This window comes from Eretmochelys imbricata, chromosome 14 (assembly GCF_965152235.1).
Source record: "Eretmochelys imbricata isolate rEreImb1 chromosome 14, rEreImb1.hap1, whole genome shotgun sequence".
Taxonomy (NCBI): Eukaryota; Metazoa; Chordata; order Testudines; family Cheloniidae; genus Eretmochelys; species Eretmochelys imbricata.
Window position 1 is genome coordinate 36936732 of NC_135585.1, and position 22474 is coordinate 36959205.

At 50.0% G+C, this 22474-nt stretch overlaps 1 long non-coding RNA gene across 1 annotated transcript; it reads right to left on the reverse strand.

Moving 5' to 3' along the window:
• Nucleotides 1-9637: 9637 nt before the first annotated feature.
• On the reverse strand, nucleotides 9638-15525 carry LOC144275328 (uncharacterized). Its single transcript, XR_013348012.1, has 3 exons — nucleotides 15382-15525; nucleotides 10836-10990; nucleotides 9638-9744 (listed from the first exon to the last, which is right to left on the reverse strand). It is a non-coding gene; the product is annotated as an uncharacterized LOC144275328 (long non-coding RNA).
• Between the last annotated feature and the right edge of the window lie 6949 nt (nucleotides 15526-22474).

The following is a 22474-nucleotide window of genomic DNA, read 5'->3' on the forward strand; positions in this document are numbered from 1 at the left end:
GGATGTGGGAGACCAATTCAAGTCCCCTCCGCACCTAATAAAGCCAAGAGTTTAGAACAGGGATCTGCCACCTCTCAGGGGAGTGCCCTAGCCTCTCAGCTCTCAGATATTCTGAGGTGGGTGTCTCAATATATCCTAGAACCAAGAGTTGGGTCAAGACAGAGAGTGAAAATGACCATATAGACTGGTGGTTAGGGCACCCATGTGTGAGGTGGATATCTCTGAGTCCAGTCCCCTGGCTCCAATTACTCTTTAAGTGTGCCTGAAGACAAAATCCTAAATCCTGCCACGAAGAAGATTGTGAACTTCATGGCAGCTGGAATTTCTGTAAAGGTTTAAGAAATCAATTGTTGTTGCTAAAATTCTATAGGGAATTTCTGTTCTTCAGGGAAGTTGGAATTTGGCCTTGGAGAGCATAATTATTGCTTCCCATTGGAGTTCAGTTCTGTTCCCTAAAACTGGACTCTTGGGCTGGTAGGTGCTGCTAACTGAAAAGTACCCAGTTCATATAAACCCAACAACTTCCATCCAATTCTGAAAAAGATCCTAATTTCAAATGGTATGAAAGAAAAGAATTCTGCTAGAAATAGTAAAAAGTAAGCCTTAAAACTGCTTCAGAGTGCGGAAAATTCTTCTAAAACAAAACTGGAATGGGTTATAGGATTTGAATGTGACACTATTGTAACTAAAACTGACTTAGTGCTGATTGAAACTGCATGCTTTCACATGTAACGTCCACATCCTGGATAAGCACCCTAACCACTGGGCTAAAAGCTATGAGGGAAACCATCTCCTTTCACCCTCCCCCAGCCTCCTGCCTGTTTTGTGTGGAGCAAGGCAGCCTCTGATCATGCTTACCAGATTGGGCCTCCACCTACCTTCCCCTGGTTTGTGAGTTGCACTGGGGCTTAGAGGAGAGACAAGGGCTTGGGTGCCTAGAATGAGGCAGCTGGGTGCATGCCTAGAAGCAGGAACATAGGCATCTAGAGGATTTTTACCACAAAAACGTAGGTGCTGAGTGAGGTTAAGAGCCTACAGGGATAGATGGAACCTGAGTGGGAGTGCTGTTACCACAGGGGTGCCTAGTAAGGAGTCTAAGAACCTTTGTGAATCCCCCACCCCACCCCACCCCACCCTTAGTACAATGGATACATACAGATAAAGAGATGGGCTCCTTTGGATTGTCAGTGTGATGTCCTGACATGTCTCTGGGCACTGAGGTAGGAGAATGGTTTATTTGTGACTTTCTTGCTTTGAACCAGGAAGAATTGGTGATTCATGTACCCCAACTTTTGTATGTATTATTCTAACCATTTTCAGCTAGAGACATGTCTAAATGCTGCTGCATTTCAAGCTGTAGTAATCATATGACTCTGAATTTAATTAAGAATCATGCTATGCCTAAGATTGATTCTTTCTTAAGACAAAGTAAGAGAAGTATTAAAGATTTTGCTAGATTTTGTTAATTTGACACTGATTTAAACTTGATTGTCCCATCCAACCTATTAGATTTGTCTAATTTCATTTTTTGTTTGAAAGTTTTAATACCAAGTCAAATTATAGTTTTAAATCGAGTTACTACATTGAATTTATAGTTGGTCATTTGATACTAAAGCCATGTTTACATTAAAAACTTTCATAAGTGCAAGTTAAATCAACAGAAAGATGCCCCAGTTAGCATATCACTTGCACACATGCAAACTTGGCTCCCTGCATCAGTGCTGCACATATTCACCAACATGGCACTTTTCACTATCCACCATCTTTGACAGAAGCATGCAGCTTGCACAGCTCCGCACTGTTGTCATGAATGTTGCAAGCACAGGATGAATAATCCTATAGTATTTGCAGACCCACAAGAAGAACTGCAGCAATGGGGGCCATGACGATTTCCAATACCTCCTGTCTACTCTAGGCAGGATCATGTCTAGTTTATGTAATTAGCATGAGCAGTTGCATACAACGACTGAGAGCTGCTAGGAGTGTTTATCAATCTGGGCAATTAGAAAAAAGCATTTCAAAAATATGTGGGGTTTTAAAAGGTTATGTCTGGCATCTGGTCTCCAAGATTCCTGGGCCGTGGAGTTCACAACTGTGACCAGAGAAGTCAGTGTTGGACATTATGGGATTGCTGATGGAGGACTCTTAGGATGGACATGGGTAACACGGTGTCTACACTCGCACTGCATCGACCAAACCGGGTCGCCCATGGCTCAACACCATACAAGGAGATGGTGTTATTGTGTCCCTGTAATTACTCCTGGGGGAATTCTGTGCTACTGCGCATGCGTATAATTATTGAGTCGCACATATTTTTAATTTTTTAAGCAGAAAAAAGCTTCTGCTAGAAGCTGCCATAATCGGAGCAAGACCTCTGTATGGATACTATGTAAGGAGCTGTGTCTCCAGACTGACAATGATGCCCTTAAGGTCTTGGAGTCAAGGCAGGTCACGGGAGGTGATGTACCTCAGATCCTCCTTTCAGACAGGAGGCAACTGAGGTTACCTCCCTGTCTGGCCATCTGTGTATTGTGTGCCTGATGTTGGATGTCTCTTTGCGCACTGAGCCAGGTGCAAAATTAGATTGCAAAATCCACAAAAAAGGGAAATCTACAGGAAGAAACTAACAGCAGGGGGCTGTGTGTGTGTGTCCATCTGTCGTGTTTAAGCATAAAGACAAAGGATTGGTCTGATCTCTCTCGGTGTGCAGAGACATACTGGATCCTTCCCCTTGGAGACAAACTGACAGTATGCATGTCTCATGAAAGAAGGGTCCGAGCCTGCCTGGCTCTGAAGTGCTGCAAGGATTTTGGGTGAGCTGTACTTGGTTAGACAGGAGAATATCTTGTTAGTTCAGTCTCGGCTCTAGAATGCATGTTATGACTTTGTTATATGTAACCATTTGTTTCCAACAGTTCCACTTGACTCTTGGCTTTGTTGAACCGAGGCATGATTTCGCTGTGAGCCTATGGAAGCGCTGTGTGTTAAGTGGAGCAGTGATCTGAGCTGGACCTGGTAAGCTGGGGCAGAGGATGTTAACTGTTCCTTTGGAAATAGTGAATCTGTGAATCCTGCCAGTGCCTAGGGGACCAGGGGCTGGAAGCTCCAGACTGATGCTCAGAGGGCTTGAGGGCAGAGTGGGCCTATTGCTACCCTGCAGTGACGGCAGGCCCAGCAGCAAGTGCGTGTGGCCAGTGGAATTGGGGAGCTGACCCCTGGCAGGCACAGACAAGGCTCCCTCAGGCAAAGGGCAGGTGGTGGCGAGGTGCCTCCCAGCCCTGGGTACCCTGGGAAGCATTGCAGGGTATTAACTTACTGCAGGTTTCGGGCAGTTAAAAATTACACCCCAAGGCCCCAGCCCAGTGAGAAGGACCAAGGAGAGGAACTGTGACTGTGCGGGGCACCTGAGTCCCAGCACCGCCCAGAGTTCTGCTCTGCCTAAAGCCACAGTCCCGCCCCGTGAGTAGGGCTTTACCAAATTCATGACCATGAAAAATGCATCACAGCCTGTGAAATCTGGTCTCCCCTGTGAAATCTGGCCGGGGGAGGAGGGGATATGTCCCAGAACTGCCCCCCTTACGTCTACCCCGCCTTCAGAGCTGGGCGGCCAGAGAGCAGCAGCTGCTGGTCTGGTGCCCAGCTCTGAAGGCAGCGCTGCTGCCAGCAACAGTGCAGAAGTGAGAGTGGCATGGTGGATTGGTGGGGGGGGAGGGCCAACCTTATGCGTGGGTGATGCGGGCAACTGCCCCGAGAGCGGTGGTCAGGAGGGAACCCCACCACCCACCAGCTCCAGGCCCTTTTAACCTCTGAGTGCTGGACCCTGGAATGGGGGAGGGGCAGGGCTGGGAGTGTCCCGGGCAGGGGCTCCTACCGTGTGCCAGGCTCTAGCTGCAAGTTCGGGCTGGGCTGGGGAGGAACAGGACCTCGTCCCCTGCATGGGCTGCTCCCAGGGCCAGATCAGAACCTCCCCCAGCAGCAGAAAGCTCCGTGGCTGTCGGCCGGGAGCCCAGCTCTGAAGGTCGCACCACTGCCAGGAGCAGTGCCGAAGTCAGGGTCGCAATACCGTGACACCCCTCCCCCAATAGCCTTGAGACCCCCCATGACCCTCTTCTGGGATGGGATCCACACAGTTACAACAGGGTGACATTTCAGATTGAAATAGCTAAAACTGTGAAATTTAAAAGACTTTTAAAAATCTCATGACCATGAAATTTACCAAACTGGATGGCTGAATTTGATAGGGCCGTACCCAGGAGACTAAACAGGGGGTACTTCACATTACAGATACACAAATGTGGATCCTCAGTTGCACTGTTTCTATCACGGCCGCTTCTTTCTGGCAGATCCATTTGAGCTCCGCGGCACACGTCTCAGACAGAACCTGGCTGCCTTTTATCCACCCGCAGCTGTTCCCAGCAGCAGAGCCTGAGAAGCTGCAGAGTGAGAGAGAGTCCGTGTCACTGTGGGTCCCTGTAACAAGGAAAGGCCCAGGGGTGAGTCTTTCCTCCCCCTCCCCATAATGGGAAGCTGGGCTCTGGTGTTGTCCTTCATCTCTAACTTCCCTGCGGAGCGTCAGTCGAGAAGACGTCCCAGGCTGTGAGATGACTTAGGGCAGTGGCTCTCAACCTTTCCAGACCACTGCACCCCTTTCAGGAGTCTGATTTGTCTTGCGTACCCCAAGTTTCTCCTGACTTAAAAATGACTTGCTTAGGGTATGTCTATACTATGGAATAAGGTCGAATTTACAGAAGTCGGTTTTTTAGAAATCGGTTTTATATATTCGAGTGTGTGTGTCCCCACAGAAAATGCTCTAAGTGCATTAAGTGCATTAACGCGGCGGAGTGCTTCCACAGTACCGAGGCTAGAGTCGACTTCCGGAGCGTTGCACTGTGGGTAGCTATCCCACAGTCCCCGCAGTCTCCGCTGCCCATTGGAATTCTGGGTTGAGATCCCAATGCCTGATGGGGCTAAAACATTGTCGCGGGTGGTTCTGGGTACATATCGTCAGGCCCCCGTTCCCTCCCTCTCTCCGTGAAAGCAAGGGCAGACAATCGTTTCGCGCCTTTTTTCCTGAGTTACCTGTGCAGACGCCATACCACGGCAAGCATGGAGCCCGCTCAGGTAACCGTCACCATATTTCTCCTGGGTGCTGGCAGACGCGGTACGGCATTGCTACACAGTAGCAGCAACCCATTGCCTTATGGCAGCAGACGGTACAGTACGACTGGTAGCCGTCCTCATCATGTCCGAGGTGCTCCTGGCCACGTCGGCTGGGAGTGCCTGGGCAGACATGGGCACAGGGACTAAATTTGGAGTGACTTGACCAGGTCATTCTCTTTAGTCCTGCAGTCAGTCCTATTGAACTGTCTTATGGTGAGCAGGCAGGTGATACGGATTGCTAGCAGTCCTAGTGCATCATCTTTTGCCGGGCAGGCAAGAGAAGAGGATGGCTAGCAGTCCTACTGCACCATCTTCTGCTGAGCAGCCATGAGATGTGGCTGGCATGCAGTCCTTCTCCACCGTCTGCTGCCAGCCAAAGATGTAAAAGATAGATGGAGCGGATCAAAACAAGAAATAGACCAGATTTGTTTTGTACTCATTGCTTCCCCCCCTTCTCTGTCTAGGGGACTCATTCCTCTAGGTCACACTGCAGTCACTCACAGAGAAGGTGCAGCGAGGTAAATCTAGCCATGTATCAATCAGAGGCTAGGCTAACCTCCTTGTTACAAGAACAATAACTTAGGTGCACCATTTCTTATTGGAACCCTCCGTGAAGTCCTGCCTGAAATACTCCTTGATGTAAAGCCACCCCCTTTGTTGATTTTAGCTCCCTGAAGCCAACCCTGTAAGCCGTGTCGTCAGTCGCCCCTCCCTCCGTCAGAGCAACGGCAGACAATCGTTCCGCACCTTTTTTCTGTGCGGACGCCATACCAAGGCAAGCATGGAAGCCGCTCAGCTCACTTTGGCAATTAGGAGCACATTAAACACCACACGCATTATCCAGCAGTATATGCAGCACCAGAACCTGGCAAAGCGATACCGGGCAAGGAGGCGATGTCAGCGCGGTCACGTGAGTGATCAGGACATGGACACAGATTTCTCTGAAAGCATGGGCCCTGCCAATGCATGCGTCATGGTGCTAATGGGGCAGGTTCATGCTGTGGAATGCCGATTCTGGGCTCGGGAAACAAGCACAGACTGGTGGGACCGCATAGTGTTGCAGGTCTGGGACGATTCCCAGTGGCTGCAAAACTTTCACATGCGTAAGGGCACTTTCATGGAACTTTGTGACTTGCTTTCCCCTGCCCTGAGGTGCATGAATACCAAGATGAGAGCAGCCCTCACAGTTGAGAAGCGAGTGGCGATAGCCCTGTGGAAGCTTGCAACGCCAGACAGCTACCGGTCAGTTGGGAATCAATTTGGAGTGGGCAAATCTACTGTTGGGGCTGCTGTGATGCAAGTAGCCCACGCAATCAAAGATCTGCTGATATCAAGGGTAGTGACCCTGGGAAAAGTGCAGGTCATAGTGGATGGTTTTGCTGCAATGGGATTCCCTAACTGTGGTGGGGCCATAGACAGAACCCATATCCCTATCTTGGCACCGGAGCACCAAGCCGCCGAGTACATAAACCGCAAGGGGTACTTTTCAATAGTGCTGCAAGCTCTGGTGGATCACAAGGGACATTTCACCAACATCAACGTGGGATGGCCGGGAAAGGTACATGACGCTCGCATCTTCAGGAACTCTGGTCTGTTTCAAAAGCTGCAGGAAGGGACTTTATTCCCAGACCAGAAAATAACTGTTGGGGATGTTGAAATGCCTATATGTATCCTTGGGGACCCAGCCTACCCCTTAATGCCATGGCTCATGAAGCCATACACAGGCAGCCTGGACAGTAGTCAGGAGCTGTTCAACTACAGGCTGAGCAAGTGCAGAATGGTGGTAGAATGTGCATTTGGATGTTTAAAGGCGCGCTGGCGCAGTTTACTGACTCGCTTAGACCTCAGCGAAACCAATATTCCCACTGTTATTACTGCTTGCTGTGTGCTCCACGATATCTGTGAGAGTAAGGGGGAGACGTTTATGGCGAGGTGGGAGGTTGAGGCAAATCGCCTGGCTTCTGGTTACGCGCAGCCAGACACCAGGGTGGTTAGAAGAGTACAGGAGGGCGCGGTACGCATCAGAGAAGCTTTGAAAACCAGTTTCATGACTGGCCAGGCTACTGTGTGAAAGTTCTGTTTGTTTCTCCTTGATGAAACCCCCCACCCCTTGGTTCACTCTACTTCCCTGTAAGCTAACCACCCTCCCCTCCTCCCTTCGATCACCGCTTGCAGAGGCAATAAAGTCACTGATGCTTCACATTCATGCATTCTTTATTCATTCATCACACAAATAGGGGGATGACTACCAAGGTAGCCCAGGAGGGGTGGTGGAGGAGGGAAGGAAAATGCCACACAGCACTTTAAAAGTTTACAACTTTAAAATTTATTGAAGGCCAGCCTTCTTTTTTTTGGGCAATCTTCTGTGGCGGAGTGGCTGGTTGGCCGGTGGCCCCCCCACCCGCGTTCTTGGGTGTCTGGGTGTGGAGGCTATGGAACTTGGGGAGGAGGGCGGTTGGTTACACAGGGGCTATAGTGGCAGTCTGTGCTCCAGCTGCCTTTGCTGCAGCTCAACCATACACTGGAGCATACTGGTTTGGTCCTCCAGCAGCCTCAGCATTGAATCCTGCCTCCTCTCATCACGCTGCCGCCACATTTGAGCTTCAGCCCTGTCTTCAGCCCGCCACTTACTCTCTTCAGCCCGCCTCCTCTCCTCCCGGTCATTTTGTGCTTTCCTGCACTCTGACATTATTTGCCTCCATGCATTTGTCTGTGCTCTATCAGTGTGGGAGGACAGCATGAGCTCGGAGAACATTTCATCTCGAGTGTGTTTTTTTTTTTCTTTCTAAGCTTCACTAGCCTCTGGGAAGGAGAAGATCCTGTGATCATTGAAACACATGCAGCTGGTGGAGAAAAAAAAAGGGACAGCGGTATTTAAAAAGACACATTTTATAAAACAGTGGCTACACTCTTTCAGGGTAAACCTTGCTGTTAACATTACATACATAGCACATGTGCTTTCGTTACAAGGTCGCATTTTGCCTCCTCCGACTGCATGGCTACCCTCTCAACCCTCCCCACTCCCTGTGGCTAACAGCAGGGAACATTTCTGTTTAGCCACAGGCAAACAGCCCAGCAGGAATGGGCTCCTCTGAGTGTCCCCTGAAGAAAAGCACTCTATTTCAACCAGGTGACCATGAATGATATCTCACTCTCCTGAGGATAACACAGAGAGATAAAGAACGGATGTTGTCTGAACGCCAGCAAACATACACTGCAATGCTTTGTTGTACAATGATTCCCGAGTACATGTTATTGGCCTGGAGTGGTAAAGTGTCCTACCATGAAGGACGCAATAAGGCTGCCCTCCCCAGAAACCTTTTGCAAAGGCTTTGGGAGTACATCCAGGAGGACCGTGAATGCCAGGGCAAAGTAATCCTTTCACATGCTTGCTTTTAAACCATGTATAGTATTTTAAAAGGTACACTCACTGGAGGTCCCTTCTCCACCTGCTGGGTCCAGGAGGCAACCTTGGGTGGGTTCAGAGGGTACTGGCTCCAGGTCCAGAGTGAGAAACAGTTCCTGGCTGTCGGAAAACCGGTTTCTCCGCTTGCTTGCTGTGAGCTATTTACAATCTCATCATCATCATCTTCTTCGTCCCCAAAACCTGCTTCCATATTGCCTCCATCTCCGTTGAAGGAGTCAAACAACACGGCTGGGGTAGTGGTGGCTGAACCCCCTAAAATGGCATGCAGCTCATCATAGAAGCGGCATGTTTGGGGCTCTGACCTGGAGCGGCCGTTCGCCTCTCTGGTTTTCTGGTAGGCTTGCCTCAGCTCCTTCAGTTTCACGTGGCACTGCTTCGGGCCTCTGTCCTTCGTGCCCTGGGAGATTTTGACAAAGGTTTTGGCATTTCGAAAACTGGAACAGAGTTCTGATAGCACGGATTCCTCTCCCCAAACAGCGATCAGATCCCGTACCTCCCGTTCGGTCCATGCTGGAGCTCTTTTGCGATTCTGGGACTCCATCATGGTCACCTCTGCTAATGAGCTCTGCATGGTCACCTGCAGCTTGCCACGCTGGCCAAACAGGAAATGAGATTCAAAAGTTTGCGGTTCTTTTCCTGTCTACCTGGCCAGTGCATCTGAGTTGAGAGTGCTGTCCAGAGCGGTCACAATGGAGCACTCTGGGATAGCTCCCGGAGCCCAATACCGTCGAATTGTGTCCACAGTACCCCAAATTCGAGCCGGCAAGGCCGATTTAAGCACTAATCCACTTGTCAGGGGTGGAGTAAGGAAATCGATTTTAAGAGCCCTTTAAGTCGAAATAAAGGGCTTCATCGTGTGGACGGGTGCAGGTTTACATTGATTTAATGCTGCTAAATTCGACCTAAAGTCCTAGTGTAGACCAGGGCTAAGACATTTCAGTGTAGACCAGGCCTCGAACAGACGTTGGACATTTAACATGAGCAAGTTATACAATGGGAGCTTTTCCCAAACATCTCAAAGAGTAAACGTCAAGCAGCACTCACCGCACTGGATCTAATGGGGAACCGTCCACCCAGGTCCATTTCCCCCCTGGGGGTGTCACTTTAAGGCCAATCCAGATGTAGTTTGCATCTTGTACAACATCTTGTATGAAATCCTGTGATGTGCAAAGCAGAGGGGGTGGGGATGAGTATCCTGTAACATGCTAGAATTCCCTTAGTGATCCCTGTCACGGAGTGTGGGGAAGTCCAGGCCCTGCACCCCTCTTCTTGGGATTCACTGAGACTCTCAGCCAGCCAGTAAAACAGAAGGTTTATTGGACAACAGGAACACAGTCCAAAACAGAGCTTGTGGGTACAACTAGGACCCCTCAGTCAAGTCCTTCTGGGGGAGCAGGGAGCTTTGACCCCAGCCCTGGGGTTCCCTGTGTTCCTCCACCCAGCCCCAAACTGAAAACTAAACCCTCCCAGCAGCTCTCTCCTGCAGCCTGTCTTCCCATTCCTGGGCAGAGGTGTTACCTCCCCCACACACTCCTGGCTCAGGTTACAGGCTCTCAGGTCTCCCATCCCCAGGGCACATTCCCAGGTCAACACTTCACCCCTCCCTGCTGCGTCACATCCTCACAATCCCATGAAGTGCCTGCTCTCTCCTTCAGTAGCTCCGCCCATAATGCCAGCAGGAGACCCCACCAGCCCCTGAGTTAGTTCACCCTCTCCCCTGGGTGGGCAGGGTCCCAGTGCAGGTAAACATGGCTCTCTCTATGCAGACATGGTAACATCAGCACCAGTCCTTGGTGGCACAGGGTGAGCTGGCCCTTTAAGGGAGTCCTGGATTGAGCCTCACCTGTGACTAGGTGCCCCTGGACTCAGAGGCAAAGGTGATGGAAGCAGGTGACCAGGAGCCAGGCCTGGTGGGGCTACAAGGGCAGTCAGGCTGGGCAGGGAGAGATTTGATGGGGTAGGAGGTTTGTGTGAGTAGCTCTATGCAGAAGGGCTCTGCTGAGCTCTCAGACAGAGAGCCTGAGAGTGAAACGCCTACAGGAGCCAGCTGGGCAGAATGGGGTGGGAAAGCTGTGGGGTTCTTGTTCTGAACTGTATGTTAATAAGCCAGACCCCTAGAAGGGGAGAAAACACCCCAGTGTGGAGTTTCATTTGCGGGGGGGTGGTAGAGTCAGGCTACACTGGGATTGTAACTAGTGACACACGTCTTTCTCCAGCTGGAGTTGGATGAGCCTGTATTTTATGTTACCATCTCCTCCCGGTTCTGGATCACGAGCATGCGAGAGCTCTTCCCCGAGCAGTCGTCACGGCTCCCAGTCCAGTCTTTACGCTCCTTAGACAGCCAGTAGCACTTGTCCCCATGCAGCAGCCAGTCCCTGGGGCAGAGTTTGCACCCGGATCCCTCTGGAGGGAGAGATGGGAACCGAGGTGTCATTAATTCTGAACCTTCAAACTACAGCTGGATGAAAACTCTTGTTCAAAGTTGTTTTTTAATGGAAAATGCCATTTTGAGCCAAATGAAAGGTTTTATTTTGATTGCCATTTTTCATTTTTTGATGGGGGAGTGGAGTTAGAATGGAAATACTGGTTTTGAGGGTGGGAGGGAGGATTTCATTCAGTTTTGGAGGGGAAATAAACATTTACTCTTAACAGTTCCCTCCATTTGAAAAGTGGGAGAGGACTTTCACTTTTCTACTTCCTTCAAAGGACATCAAACTGTCATTTCTTTTCACCTTTTTCATGACCTAGGCTTACACTGTATCAGCTCTAGTTCTAGACATTGCTGAAGTTTCCCCTACAGTTGTGTAAAAAGCAGGGCTGTCAATTAATCGCCGTTAACTCACGTGATTAACTGAAAAAATTAACTGTGATTAAAAAAATTAATCGTGATTAATCACACTGTTAAACAATAGAATACCAATTGAAATTGATTAAATATTTTTGGGTGTTTTTCTACATTTGCAAATATATTGATTGCTATTACAACACAGAACACAAAGGGCACAGTGCTCACTTTACATGATTATTTTTGATTACAAATATTTGCACTGTAAAAATGATAAAAGAAATAGTATTTTTCAATTCACCTCATACAAGTCCTGTAGTGCAATCTCTTTATCGTGAAAGTGTAACTTACAGATGTAGATTTTTTTCTTACATAACTGCACTCAAAAACGAAACAATGTAAAACTTTAGAGCCTACAAGTCCAGTCTGTCCTACTTCTTGTTCAGCCAATCGCTAAGACAAACAAGTTTTGTTTACGTTGACGGGAGATACTGCTGCCCCCTTCTTATTTACAATGTCATCTGAAAGTGAGAACAGGCATTCGCATGGCACTTTTGTAGCTGGCATTGCAAGGTATTTATGTGCCAGATATGCTAAACATTCATCTGCCCCTTCATGCTTCGGCCACCATTCCAGAGGACATGCTTCCATGCTGATAATGCTCGTTAAAAAAAATAAACGCGTTAATTACATTTGTGACTGAACTCCTTGGGGGAGAATTGTAGGTCTCCTGTTCTGTTTTACCCACATTCTGCCCTATATTTCATGCTATAGCAGTCTCGGATGATGATCCAACACATGTTCATTTTAAGAACACTTTCACAGCAGATTTGACAAAACCCAAGGTTTAAGAATCTGAAGTACCTTCCAAAATCTGATCGGGACGGGGTGTGGAGCATGCTGTCAGATGTCTTCAAAGAGCAACACTCTGATACGGAAACTACAGAACCCAAACCACCAAAAAAGAAAATCAACCCTCTGCTGGTGGCACCTGACTCAGATGATGAAAATGAACATGCCTCGTCCGCTCTGCCATGGATCGTTATTGAGCAGAACCCGTCATTAGCATGGACGCATGGCCTCCGGAATGGTGGTTTAAGCATGGAGGGACATATGAATCTTTAGCGCATCTGGCACATAAATATCTTGTGATGCCGGCTGCAACAGTGCCATGTGAACGTCTGTTCCCACTTTCAGGTCATATTGTAAATAAGAAGTGGGCAACATTATCTCCTGCAAATTGTAACCAAACTTGTTTGTCTGAGCGATTGGCTGAAGTAGGACTGAGTGGACTTGTAGGCTTGAAAGTTTTACATTGTTTTATTTTTGAATGCAGTTATTTTTTGTACATAATGCTACATTTGTAAGTTCAACTTTCATGATAAAGAGATTGCACTCCAGTACTTGTATTAGGTGAATTGAAATATTCTCTTTCTTTTGTTTTTTACAGTACAAATATTTATAACCAAAAATATGAAGTGAGCACCGTACACTTTGTATTCTGTTGTAATTGAAATCAATATATTTGAAAATGTAGAAACCATCCAAAAACATTTAAATAAATGATATTCTCTTATTGTTTAACAGTGCGATTAAGCGCGATTATTTTTTTTAATCACTTGCCAGCCCTAGTAAAAAGCCTTCAGGCTCAATGTACTAGTGAGGGCTTTTCTCAGGGTCAGCACTCAAACAGCCGGGCATGCTGTAGGTCAGGAAAGCAAGGTGCTGGGAGGCCAGAGAGGAGAGAATTCACTCCAAGTCTTTACATGGAGTTGCTCTCTTACGAATGATCTGCTCTAACTCAGTCACAAGTTCTGGGCTCGATGTAGGAATCACTGGCGGGAGAAATCTCTGGCTTGGTGCATTCCAATGTAATTCCTTGAGGTTTGACGGTGTGAGCTTATAAAAGCTGAACAGGGACAGACCCAGGCTGTTTCCCAATGGGAAACCTCAAGGGAAACTCAGTGTTGAAACAAATAAGACGGATGACACCCCCGACTAAGGCAGAACTGAACCCAGAGACTCAACCTGGCCGCTGGGGACGCTGTACCTCTGCTGGTGTCAGGATTCAGCTGGGAGTTAAAAGCAAGGTCCCATTATGGTCATTACAAATCCTATGGCTCTTCTTTAATGGGGGAGATCTGAGTCGGTTCAAATGACAGTTCGGGGGACTACAATTTGCCTCCCTCAAATGCCCTGTGAAATTCCAATAGGTGAGTGGATTCTGCTTCAACCATTCCCCTAAGACATCGTCTGCCCGTGTTGTGTGCTGCTGAACAGTTGTGGAGTTTCACTCCAGAGGTGGCTGCATGTCAGTAGTGGGGGGAAAGGATTCCCATAAGTACGACGTGGTTGGTAAAGACCTTTGGGATCCAACCTCTAGAGCAGTTGTATTCTTTATTACACTATTGTCATGATTGTCTGTGCTCCAGCAATGGGAATTCCTCTTCCCACTAGAGGTCACTGCTGGTCCTCTGCACAAGCGGCTGAGAATTACTTATTGTGCTTCGCCTGCACACTCCCTAGGGAAAGGATTGTCTTTTTGTGATGTGTTTTTTATGGCATCTGGCACAATGCGGCCTCCATCCCTGAGGCAGGACTGCAGTGGAAAGAAATAGGGTAGAGCTGAGAGGTTCCTGTCCTGGATCGGGTTAGGGGTTGGTCTAGGGATGCTGCACACAGATAGTAAGACAATCTCTGCTGTGAAACGGGTGGAGAGAAAGAGGAGGACGGCAACAAGGAAAGAGAGAGACCAGCTGGGTAATTCCTGTTCCTGGACTAACTTCCACTGGTGGAAGATACAAACTTGGAGCTCCACAGAGCTCGTCTTCAGGGCTGAGGGAGGACATCAGAGGAAACCCGAAGAAGAGCTCTGTGGAGCTCCAGAGTTTGTACCTTTCACCACCAGAAGTTGGTCCAAGAAAAGCTATCCGCTCCCTGCCTTGTCTCTCTCACATTCTGGGACCAGCCCGGCCACAACACCGCTGCCCCCGAGAAGGGAGAGGAACCCGGCCATCGGGGTACAGACAAAGGCAGCCACAGCCTGAGTCTTGCACCCACCACCTGGAAGAGATGAAGTGAAAGAAGACAGGGGCGCTGGGGGTGTACAGCGCATCACAACGGCACCCAGAGCATTCAAGCAGATTTAAAGGTGTCTCTCCCCCCGCCCCCCCACCTCAACTTTAACATCACCCTGGCGGCGGAACATTGTTCTCCCGCTGGAGTTACGAGCCGAGCGAGCCCCCCCGCCCCAGCCAAGCCAATGCAGGGTCAGACACCGTCTGCCCTTCACCCGGAGAGCTCCCCGGCCACACGGCCTGTTCGCGGCTCCTGCTCGCAGCCCCCGAGGGGCTGAGCTTCTCTCGCGAAGGCTCCTGCAAAGACCCCGGCTACCCTGTCCCCCAGGAGCCTGCCCCCCCCAGCTGCCGTAACACCCCCGCCCCCAGCCACGAGCATGGGACCCCAGAGGTTGGAGGGGCCGGGGCAGGAGGCCAAGCGATGCGCGCCGCGCTCTGGGCCAGGCTCCTCGGGAAGGGAGAAGTGACGTCTGCACACGGGGTTGATTTGTCCCCCGAAGGGAGGATTTCCCAGAGAACAGGAGCCCTTTCTGAAAGGCAGGACGTCTCGCCGACTTGGGAACAATTCTGTGTGTTTTACTGGGTTTTCTGGCACGTCTAAAAGCTACTGTTCATTTCCTGGACCCCCCCCCCCGTCTCTCCTTTACCCAACACCCCATTTTGGGGGAAACGAAAATATTCAAGCTCAATTTGTGGCCGAAGAATGGACACACAATTCAACAGCGGCTGCTGTACAAATCGTACGTCATTCACAGACATTGAGACGCCCTGCAGCCTGCCTGTGGGGGCTGTAACAATAATCACAGGGCTGCGATGACACTGGGATCTTCAGAATAACCCCCCGTCTCCACCCTAACCCCAGTCCCCCATTGCAGAGCCGGGGTGGGAGTCAGGTTCTCAGGGCACTGCTCTGGAGGAAGATCACAGCTTACCTCCTCCAGGGACTCCAAGGCTGCAGCATCCTTTGCAAGGCAGGTCCCTGCTCCATCTCCCCCTCTCTGCGCATTAGCTGAGCGGGGAGCCCCAACTCCCCCCTTCACACACATCATGTCTTCCCCCATTGCTCGTGCAAGGGAAAGCGCCCGAAAAAGCCAGCCCCCAGGAGAATGAAACTACACAGCAGGGGGGAGATCATACGCCTTATTAGCATATTGCTTCTGATTGGACAAGGGGCGGGAGCCCCGGAGTGGGAGGAGGGTCCACTTGCTCTGGCCCACGGCCCCAGGAAACCCTCGTCCGCCTCTGCTCATCTCGCTATTGGCCTAGTTTTACAAGGGGCTGCCTGAAAGCACTGGTGACCTCAGTGCAAACCAACATTCCAGACAGTGACGTCTTCATCTTGCTCTATGGAGTGTACACCGACATGTATATTTCCAGCTGATTTCTTTTATAATTATATGGTAACAAGGAGAGAGTCAGCAATTTTTGCATAATAGTGGCTGTGTGACACTTGTATTTTTATGTCCGGCTTTGTAAGCGAATGGTTTTTAAGTGAGGTGTAACTTGGGGTCTGTAAATCAGACTCCTGAAAGGAGTACAGCAGTATGGAAAAGTTGAGAGCTACTGCAATCCTTGGGCGAGCAGGGGCAGAGACTGGTGGGACGGGGGGAGAAGGGGCAAAGAAGAGCCTCTCTGCCCCGGGCACAGACTGGGGGAGGGTTGGAACTGTGACAGAGTGGGAATTTTCTGTACTATTTTGTATGAATACTGTGTGCCTCAGTTTCCCCTATGTGCTGCATGGTTAAGTAGGTGGTGGGAAAAGGTTGTTTATCCTTTGTAGAGACCCAGAGATACAGACGTGGCCGACGCCTAGATGCCTGGGCCCTGGGGCCCCAGGGCCCCATGCCCATGGAGACCCCCAGAAGACAATGGCCACTCCAATTGCCCAGACATTTGGCACCCAGCAACTGACGATCATGGATGGCCCACCCTCTGCAGGAAGCCAGTGGGATGGGACCAGCTGGAGAACAAAGGGCTGAGGATGAAGGCCAGGGGACAAGGTTTGCCCAAGAACAAAAAGGAAGGGCTGAAGAGGAGCCACGTTGGGGGTTGTTCAGTGTGGGGCCACTGGAATTGGGGACACTCTCCTGAACTGGGACAACAAAGGGGTCAAAGAGCTCTCGGTTGACGCGGATGGACCATGCTGGAACTCTCTGTTCTAACCAGGGACTCTCTACGCTGTGTTCCAGACAGCTAATAAACCCTCCTGCTTTTACAACAGTGGCTGAGAGCCACATCAGTTTAAGGAAGTTGGGGGTACATTGCTCCCTTTGGGGGTACAAGTCTCCCTGATGTAAGGCAACTGTTGTCCACTTCCTAAAACTCAGTGGGGGTGTTTGGGTTAGCCTAGCTCCCAGTACCAAAAGGAAGGGGAAGGGTCAATGGGAAATCAGGACCTTGAGACTGCCAGTCCCCAGGAACAATGGGGAGAGGCCAATGCGCCAGGTCAGCCTGATTGACAGGGCGGGCAGGCTAATCCGGGAGTCAGGAGGCCAGGGGGGTCCCATCCTCTGTGTAAGCCAGAATTGCCTAGGTCAGAGAGAGAAGGGCCGAGCTAAGGAGAAAGCAAGGGTCCAAGCTGAGCTGGGGAACAGGGTCGTGCCATCCAGGGGGGCCAGAAAAGCAGCCCAGGGAGCACGTCAGTGCTGGGAACAGAGCCAAGAAGCAGCCAGCCACAAACCCAAGGGAACAAAGTTTTCCTGGAAAATTGTGGAATGTAACTATCACTTGCCATTCATTCTCAACTCTGCCACACGCTTCTCTCCGGAATGGGGCCTCGGAGAGACAGCCCCATAGACATCTGGGGGCAGGGAGAGACCCAGGGGTGCAGGGAAAATGGGGGTAGGATGGAGGGAGCTGGAGAAAAGTAGAGATACATGGGTGGGTGGATGTTATGTGTTGGGACAGGGACTGACCAACTCTCAGTACATGCTGCGGGGGGGTGCTGGGGTGCCATTTCAGATAGGGGGGCAACTTTAACAGGTACTACTTAGGCATCTGAAAAATCTAGGGGTTTTTTTGCAGATAACTTGGAAATTAGCTGACAGGAGCACTGTATCTAATACCTATGTAACTGTAACCCTTCTGCATGTCAGAGTTAGCAGCAACAAGGGCCAGGTTGAGTATCTAGGGGTTTCAATAACGCAATACAAAACCAGCTGGAGCCCCCACCCAGAGACCAGGGACAATTACAAACCACCCCCGGGTGCCTCCAAGAGGCAATACTTCGCCTCTCGCAAGCACAGAGTCTGAATGTAGCAAAAGCCTTTTAATAAAGGAGGGAAACAATGCGGCATTATGCTGGGGAAACACCACCCACGGGATTCATAACACAACCCATGAGCAAAAGACCCACCCCCAAGTAAATCTGGCAGGGTCCTTTTCCCCTCAGGGTCTTGAGCCAGTGAGAAACATGCAACCCACACCGGGCTCGCTGGGGGAGCTCCGGGACACTGGGGGGCAGGGGCTGGAACACCCCTCCAGAGCCCCCCCGCCGGAACCCCGACTCATGGGCTGGGCATTGCTGTTTGGTGACCGCTCCCCCTAAGGGGTCCCTTCCCCCTCTCCGAGCTGCGGGGGTCCCCCGTTCCTTCCCCCTCTCCAGGCTGGGGGGCGGCGGGCCCTCTGTCCCTCGCCTCTAATTTCCAGGTTTCTGATGCTTGAGTTTTGCTGATGCCCACATTCTGGAAGGGAAGGAGCTGTCCCTGCCCGGCAAGCCGGACCTCTGCCTGCATGAAGTCTCTGCTGTTTAACTGAGTTCAGATTCCTGCCCCTGGTTGGAGCTGAATTCACTCTGCTGCGGGGTGGCGGGGGGGGGGGGACAGTCTCTCAGAGCCCCACAAGTCTTGTCCATCCCAGCGGCCTTTCAACCCTCTGGCTCTCTTTCTGTGCATGCTCAGTGTAGTCCAGGGGTCCTCAAACTGGGGGACATGAGGTTATTATGTGGGGGTCATGAGCTATCAGCCTCCACCCCCAAACCCTGCTTCATCCCCAGCCATTATAACAGTGTTAAATATATTAAAGTGGTTTTTAATTTATAACGGGGGGTTGCACTCAGAAGCTTGCTGTGTGGAAGGGGTCACCAGGACAAAAGTTTGAGAACCACTGAAATGGTTCAATTATTTTTTTTTTTTTCCAGAAAAATTGGGTGTTTGATTCAAGGCAACCTTTTGTGGAAAGTGTCGGCTTTAATAGAAAACATTCACTGTCTTCTTGGAAAATTCAAAAACCAAAAATTGTTCTGTTTTCAATCATTCTGGACTAATTTTTTCTGATTCTGGTAAAAGATTTTTGCGGGGCTGGCCATTTTTGACAGAAGTTTTTCTTGTTCTAGCCCTCCTGGATGGGGAGAAAAACTTGAAAAGGTGACCCCTAAAGGCTGCACCACCAGGAGATCAAGAGCAGAACCTACAGTTGTTTTCAAAATCTCATCTTGTTTAAGCCAATCTGATGGTTTTGGGGGGCTCTGACTTGTGATTTTTGGTCACTGGGGGTTGGCCACATGGGCTAGAACCAGCTTGGCCAGGATCCAGATGTTAACCCCAGTGTAGAGGGCCCTGGCAGTGGCCCAAACCCAGCAGCTGTGGGGGACAGGAGAGAGATTTGATGTGTTCCCTGAGGTTCAAATTAGCAAGAGAAGCGGCCGGGGAGACGCATTCTAAACTGGGGGATCGTGACATTCAGGGTGAGGCAACATTGAAAATACTCCGCAGTGTTACAGTTACTTTGCTCTGACACTCTCAGCCCTGGTGGAGCAGAGCCCCCGGCCCTTCCCTGAACACACCCACAGATACCCCTGCAATGGGGGTCCAGAGCTAGGAGCGGGGCAGGGGGACCCCTGGGCACCAACTCCTCACCGCACTCTCCTCTCCCTGTTCTCTCTCTCTCTTTCCAGATCCAGCCAGCCGGAGCGGGGTGGAAGCTCCTCCCGCCCCACAGGGACCCCTTGCTGCAGCTGTGGTGAGTAAGTGTTGGGGAGCGAACCCCTCTCCCAGGCCGGGATCTCGGTGTCTGGGGTTGGGGGATTTGCTGGGGGGTGTCTCTGTTCTGCGCTCTCACAGCCCCGCTTTCCTCTCTCTGTTAAATCTCCTGGGGTGGGATCCACCTTCCACCCCTCCGCTGACCTGCTTGTGCCCCTCTCCTCTCTCTGCCAGGCCCCTGCCTTCGCTGGGAGCTCTCGCTGGGGAGGGGCTGCTGCTGCTGACTCTGCTCTGAGCTCTGCCTGAGGATGGGGGAGATGCACTTGGCCCCTGGAGGGGTCAGGAACCGAAGGTAGAGAGCATAGAATCATAGAATCATAGAATATCAGGGTTGGAAGGGACCCCTGAAGGTCATCTAGTCCAACCCCCTGCTCAAAGCAGGACCAATTCCCAGTTAAATCATCCCAGCCAGGGCTTTGTCAAGCCTGACCTTAAAAACCTCTAAGGAAGGAGATTCCACCACCTCCCTAGGTAACGCATTCCAGTGTTTCACCACCCTCTTAGTGAAAAAGTTTTTCCTAATATCCAATCTAAACCTCCCCCACGGCTACTTGAGACCCTTACTCCTCGTTCTGTCATCTGCTACCATTGAGAACAGTCTAGAGCCATCCTCTTTGGAACCCCCTTTCAGGTAGTTGAAAGCAGCTATCAAATCCCCCCTCATTCTTCTCTTCTGCAGGCTAAACAATCCCAGCTCCCTCAGCCTCTCCTCATAAGTCATGTGTTCTAGACCCCTAATCATTTTTGTTGCCCTTCGCTGGACTCTCTCCAATTTATCCACAATTGGATAAATTTTGCATCTTGCAGGGGTTCCTGTTTCAAACGGATCGCTGCACCCAGGGCCTGCTGCACTGGGAGAGCCATCGAGGGCCTGATTCTGGGAGCTGCCTGTTAGCCGACGGCCAAGGATGTTTGGTGAGGTGCCAGCTATGCCCGTTTATACCATCCGTGACTTTAACCGCTGGGACGCATTGTCCCTTCACGGCGGGCAGCCCGGGCTAGGCTGATGGATGCCCCAAGGTCCTAACCACCCGTGACTTTAACTGCTAGAGCTCAGAGCTCCTTCGCAGCGGGCAGTCAATACTGACTGACAGGTGCCCCAATGGCAGCACTAAGAGCTTCTCCACACCCGTGACTTTAACTGCTAGAGCTCAGAGCTCCTTCACAGCGGGCAGCCAGGATTGACTGACAGGTGCGCCAAGAGTTTGCCCCATGGAGGCGGCACAACTCAACGCTAGGCTCTTCGTACTCTCACCTAATGGCCAGGCTTTAGAGCCAAAACGGCTGAGGTTCTTTAATTGTGTTGGCTGCTTTACAGTAAACCAGAGAAAACAAGTCAGGCTTATGCACAAATGGTTACCAAAATTTTATTAAGCTAGATTCTAATCATGTGGTTACAAAATTGCTAGTGCCTACTTATTTAAATGTAGAGATGTTACACACACAAACAAGTTACAAAACTGAAGCCACAATCCCAAAGAAAGAAAACAAAGTATAGAGCTCTATTTCAAAATATGTGTACACTAAAGATAGGAGATCAGGTGTGGGTGCTTCTTACCCTCCTTGCATCTCTCGATTCCAGCGGTGCCAAGCCAGGATCGGTCACTCAATGCCACGTAAAGACGAATAAGGGACAAGGCTTAGGGACCCTCTTAGCTGCAGAAGCCTTGGGAGGCTGTCACTTATCTGACCAGCAGATAGATAGTGAAAAGCACTCAAAAATCATGGTGCTGTAGGTCCCCTACTTATACCTCTGTACTCCTTTATTCTCTTTCTCCTTTCTTATGCCAAACTGAGGCTGGTCTGTCTGGGTGACGCCAGCTTTCGCAAGAGTAGTTTACACTTGCAAGGGAGAGAAACAATAAATGTCGACTACTGGACATTTCTTTTATCAGGGTAAATATTTTCCCACCTAGGATGTTGGTGTGTGTGCATCACGCTATTTAGTAGGGGCTAAGAGCCATGTCTGTCACAGGGCCTCTGCCTGCTGTGAGCTTAATCGTTGTATATGTTCCCAGAGGCACATATTAGCAGCACACCTGTGCTTTTCACAGCTTCAAAGGCTGTGCTGGAATATATATTAAGTGCCCTGTTCCGGCTTCCTCCTGTGTTTCCAGCAATGCTGGTCTGGGGGGGGGGGGGGGCTGTCTGTCTGGCTACATTCCACCCCCTGATGCACCACACTACGTCCCAGTTTGCAAGGTGGCGGTGATGCCAGCACCTCTTGCCCTCCTTGGGAAAATCTAGAAATACCCAACAACCAAATTAGAGGATGAGGGTTCGCGGAATTGGTTAGGATCCCTTTTTAGCTCTAGGTATCTGATTTGCGTGGAGGAAAGAGCAGTTTGAATCAAACGCTTCATAATACATAAAGTTACACAAAAAACAATCACAATAATTAAAATGGTTAAAACAATATTTACAACCGAATGTAAAAACGGGGAGAGGGAAAATCCCAAGTGTTGAGCTAACCATTGCATCCATGAGGTTTGTCCATTCTCAGCCACTGCATGTAGTGGTACAAATTCAATTCCCAGTCCATTGGTTGAATCTAGCAAGGTGCACATCCAGCAATTTGTAGCACCAGCAGCTGAGGCGATGGTTTGGATAGCTCCCCGAAGAGGATGTTCTGGTACTGCCAAGGTGACTGGAGCCAACAGAAGGATCATGAGGGCTTGCAGGAACATATCTCTGGTGGGTCGTGTTGTAGCTAAAAAACTTATTTTAACACTAAAAGCAAAAATTACATCTGCTATTATAAGTAATGGCAAACATATCAACAGTCCATAGTAGTCTCTAGTGATCAAACAGGTCTGCTGCATGGTCCATTTTGCTGACAGGTTAGCTGGCAGGTTGCTCGGAACCATGGGACCATTCCTGCAATAAATCACATGGTCAGCCAGTCTTGGATGCGATCCAAGCCTCTGTAATGGTTATTAGCCTTTTATCAGCATTTAAGGCACTCCATACACCTTTCTCTTTATAGGCGTGCAAAACACAGGTAAAGGTTCCCAGGGCTGGGTGTTTAATCACAACAGTATCTCCG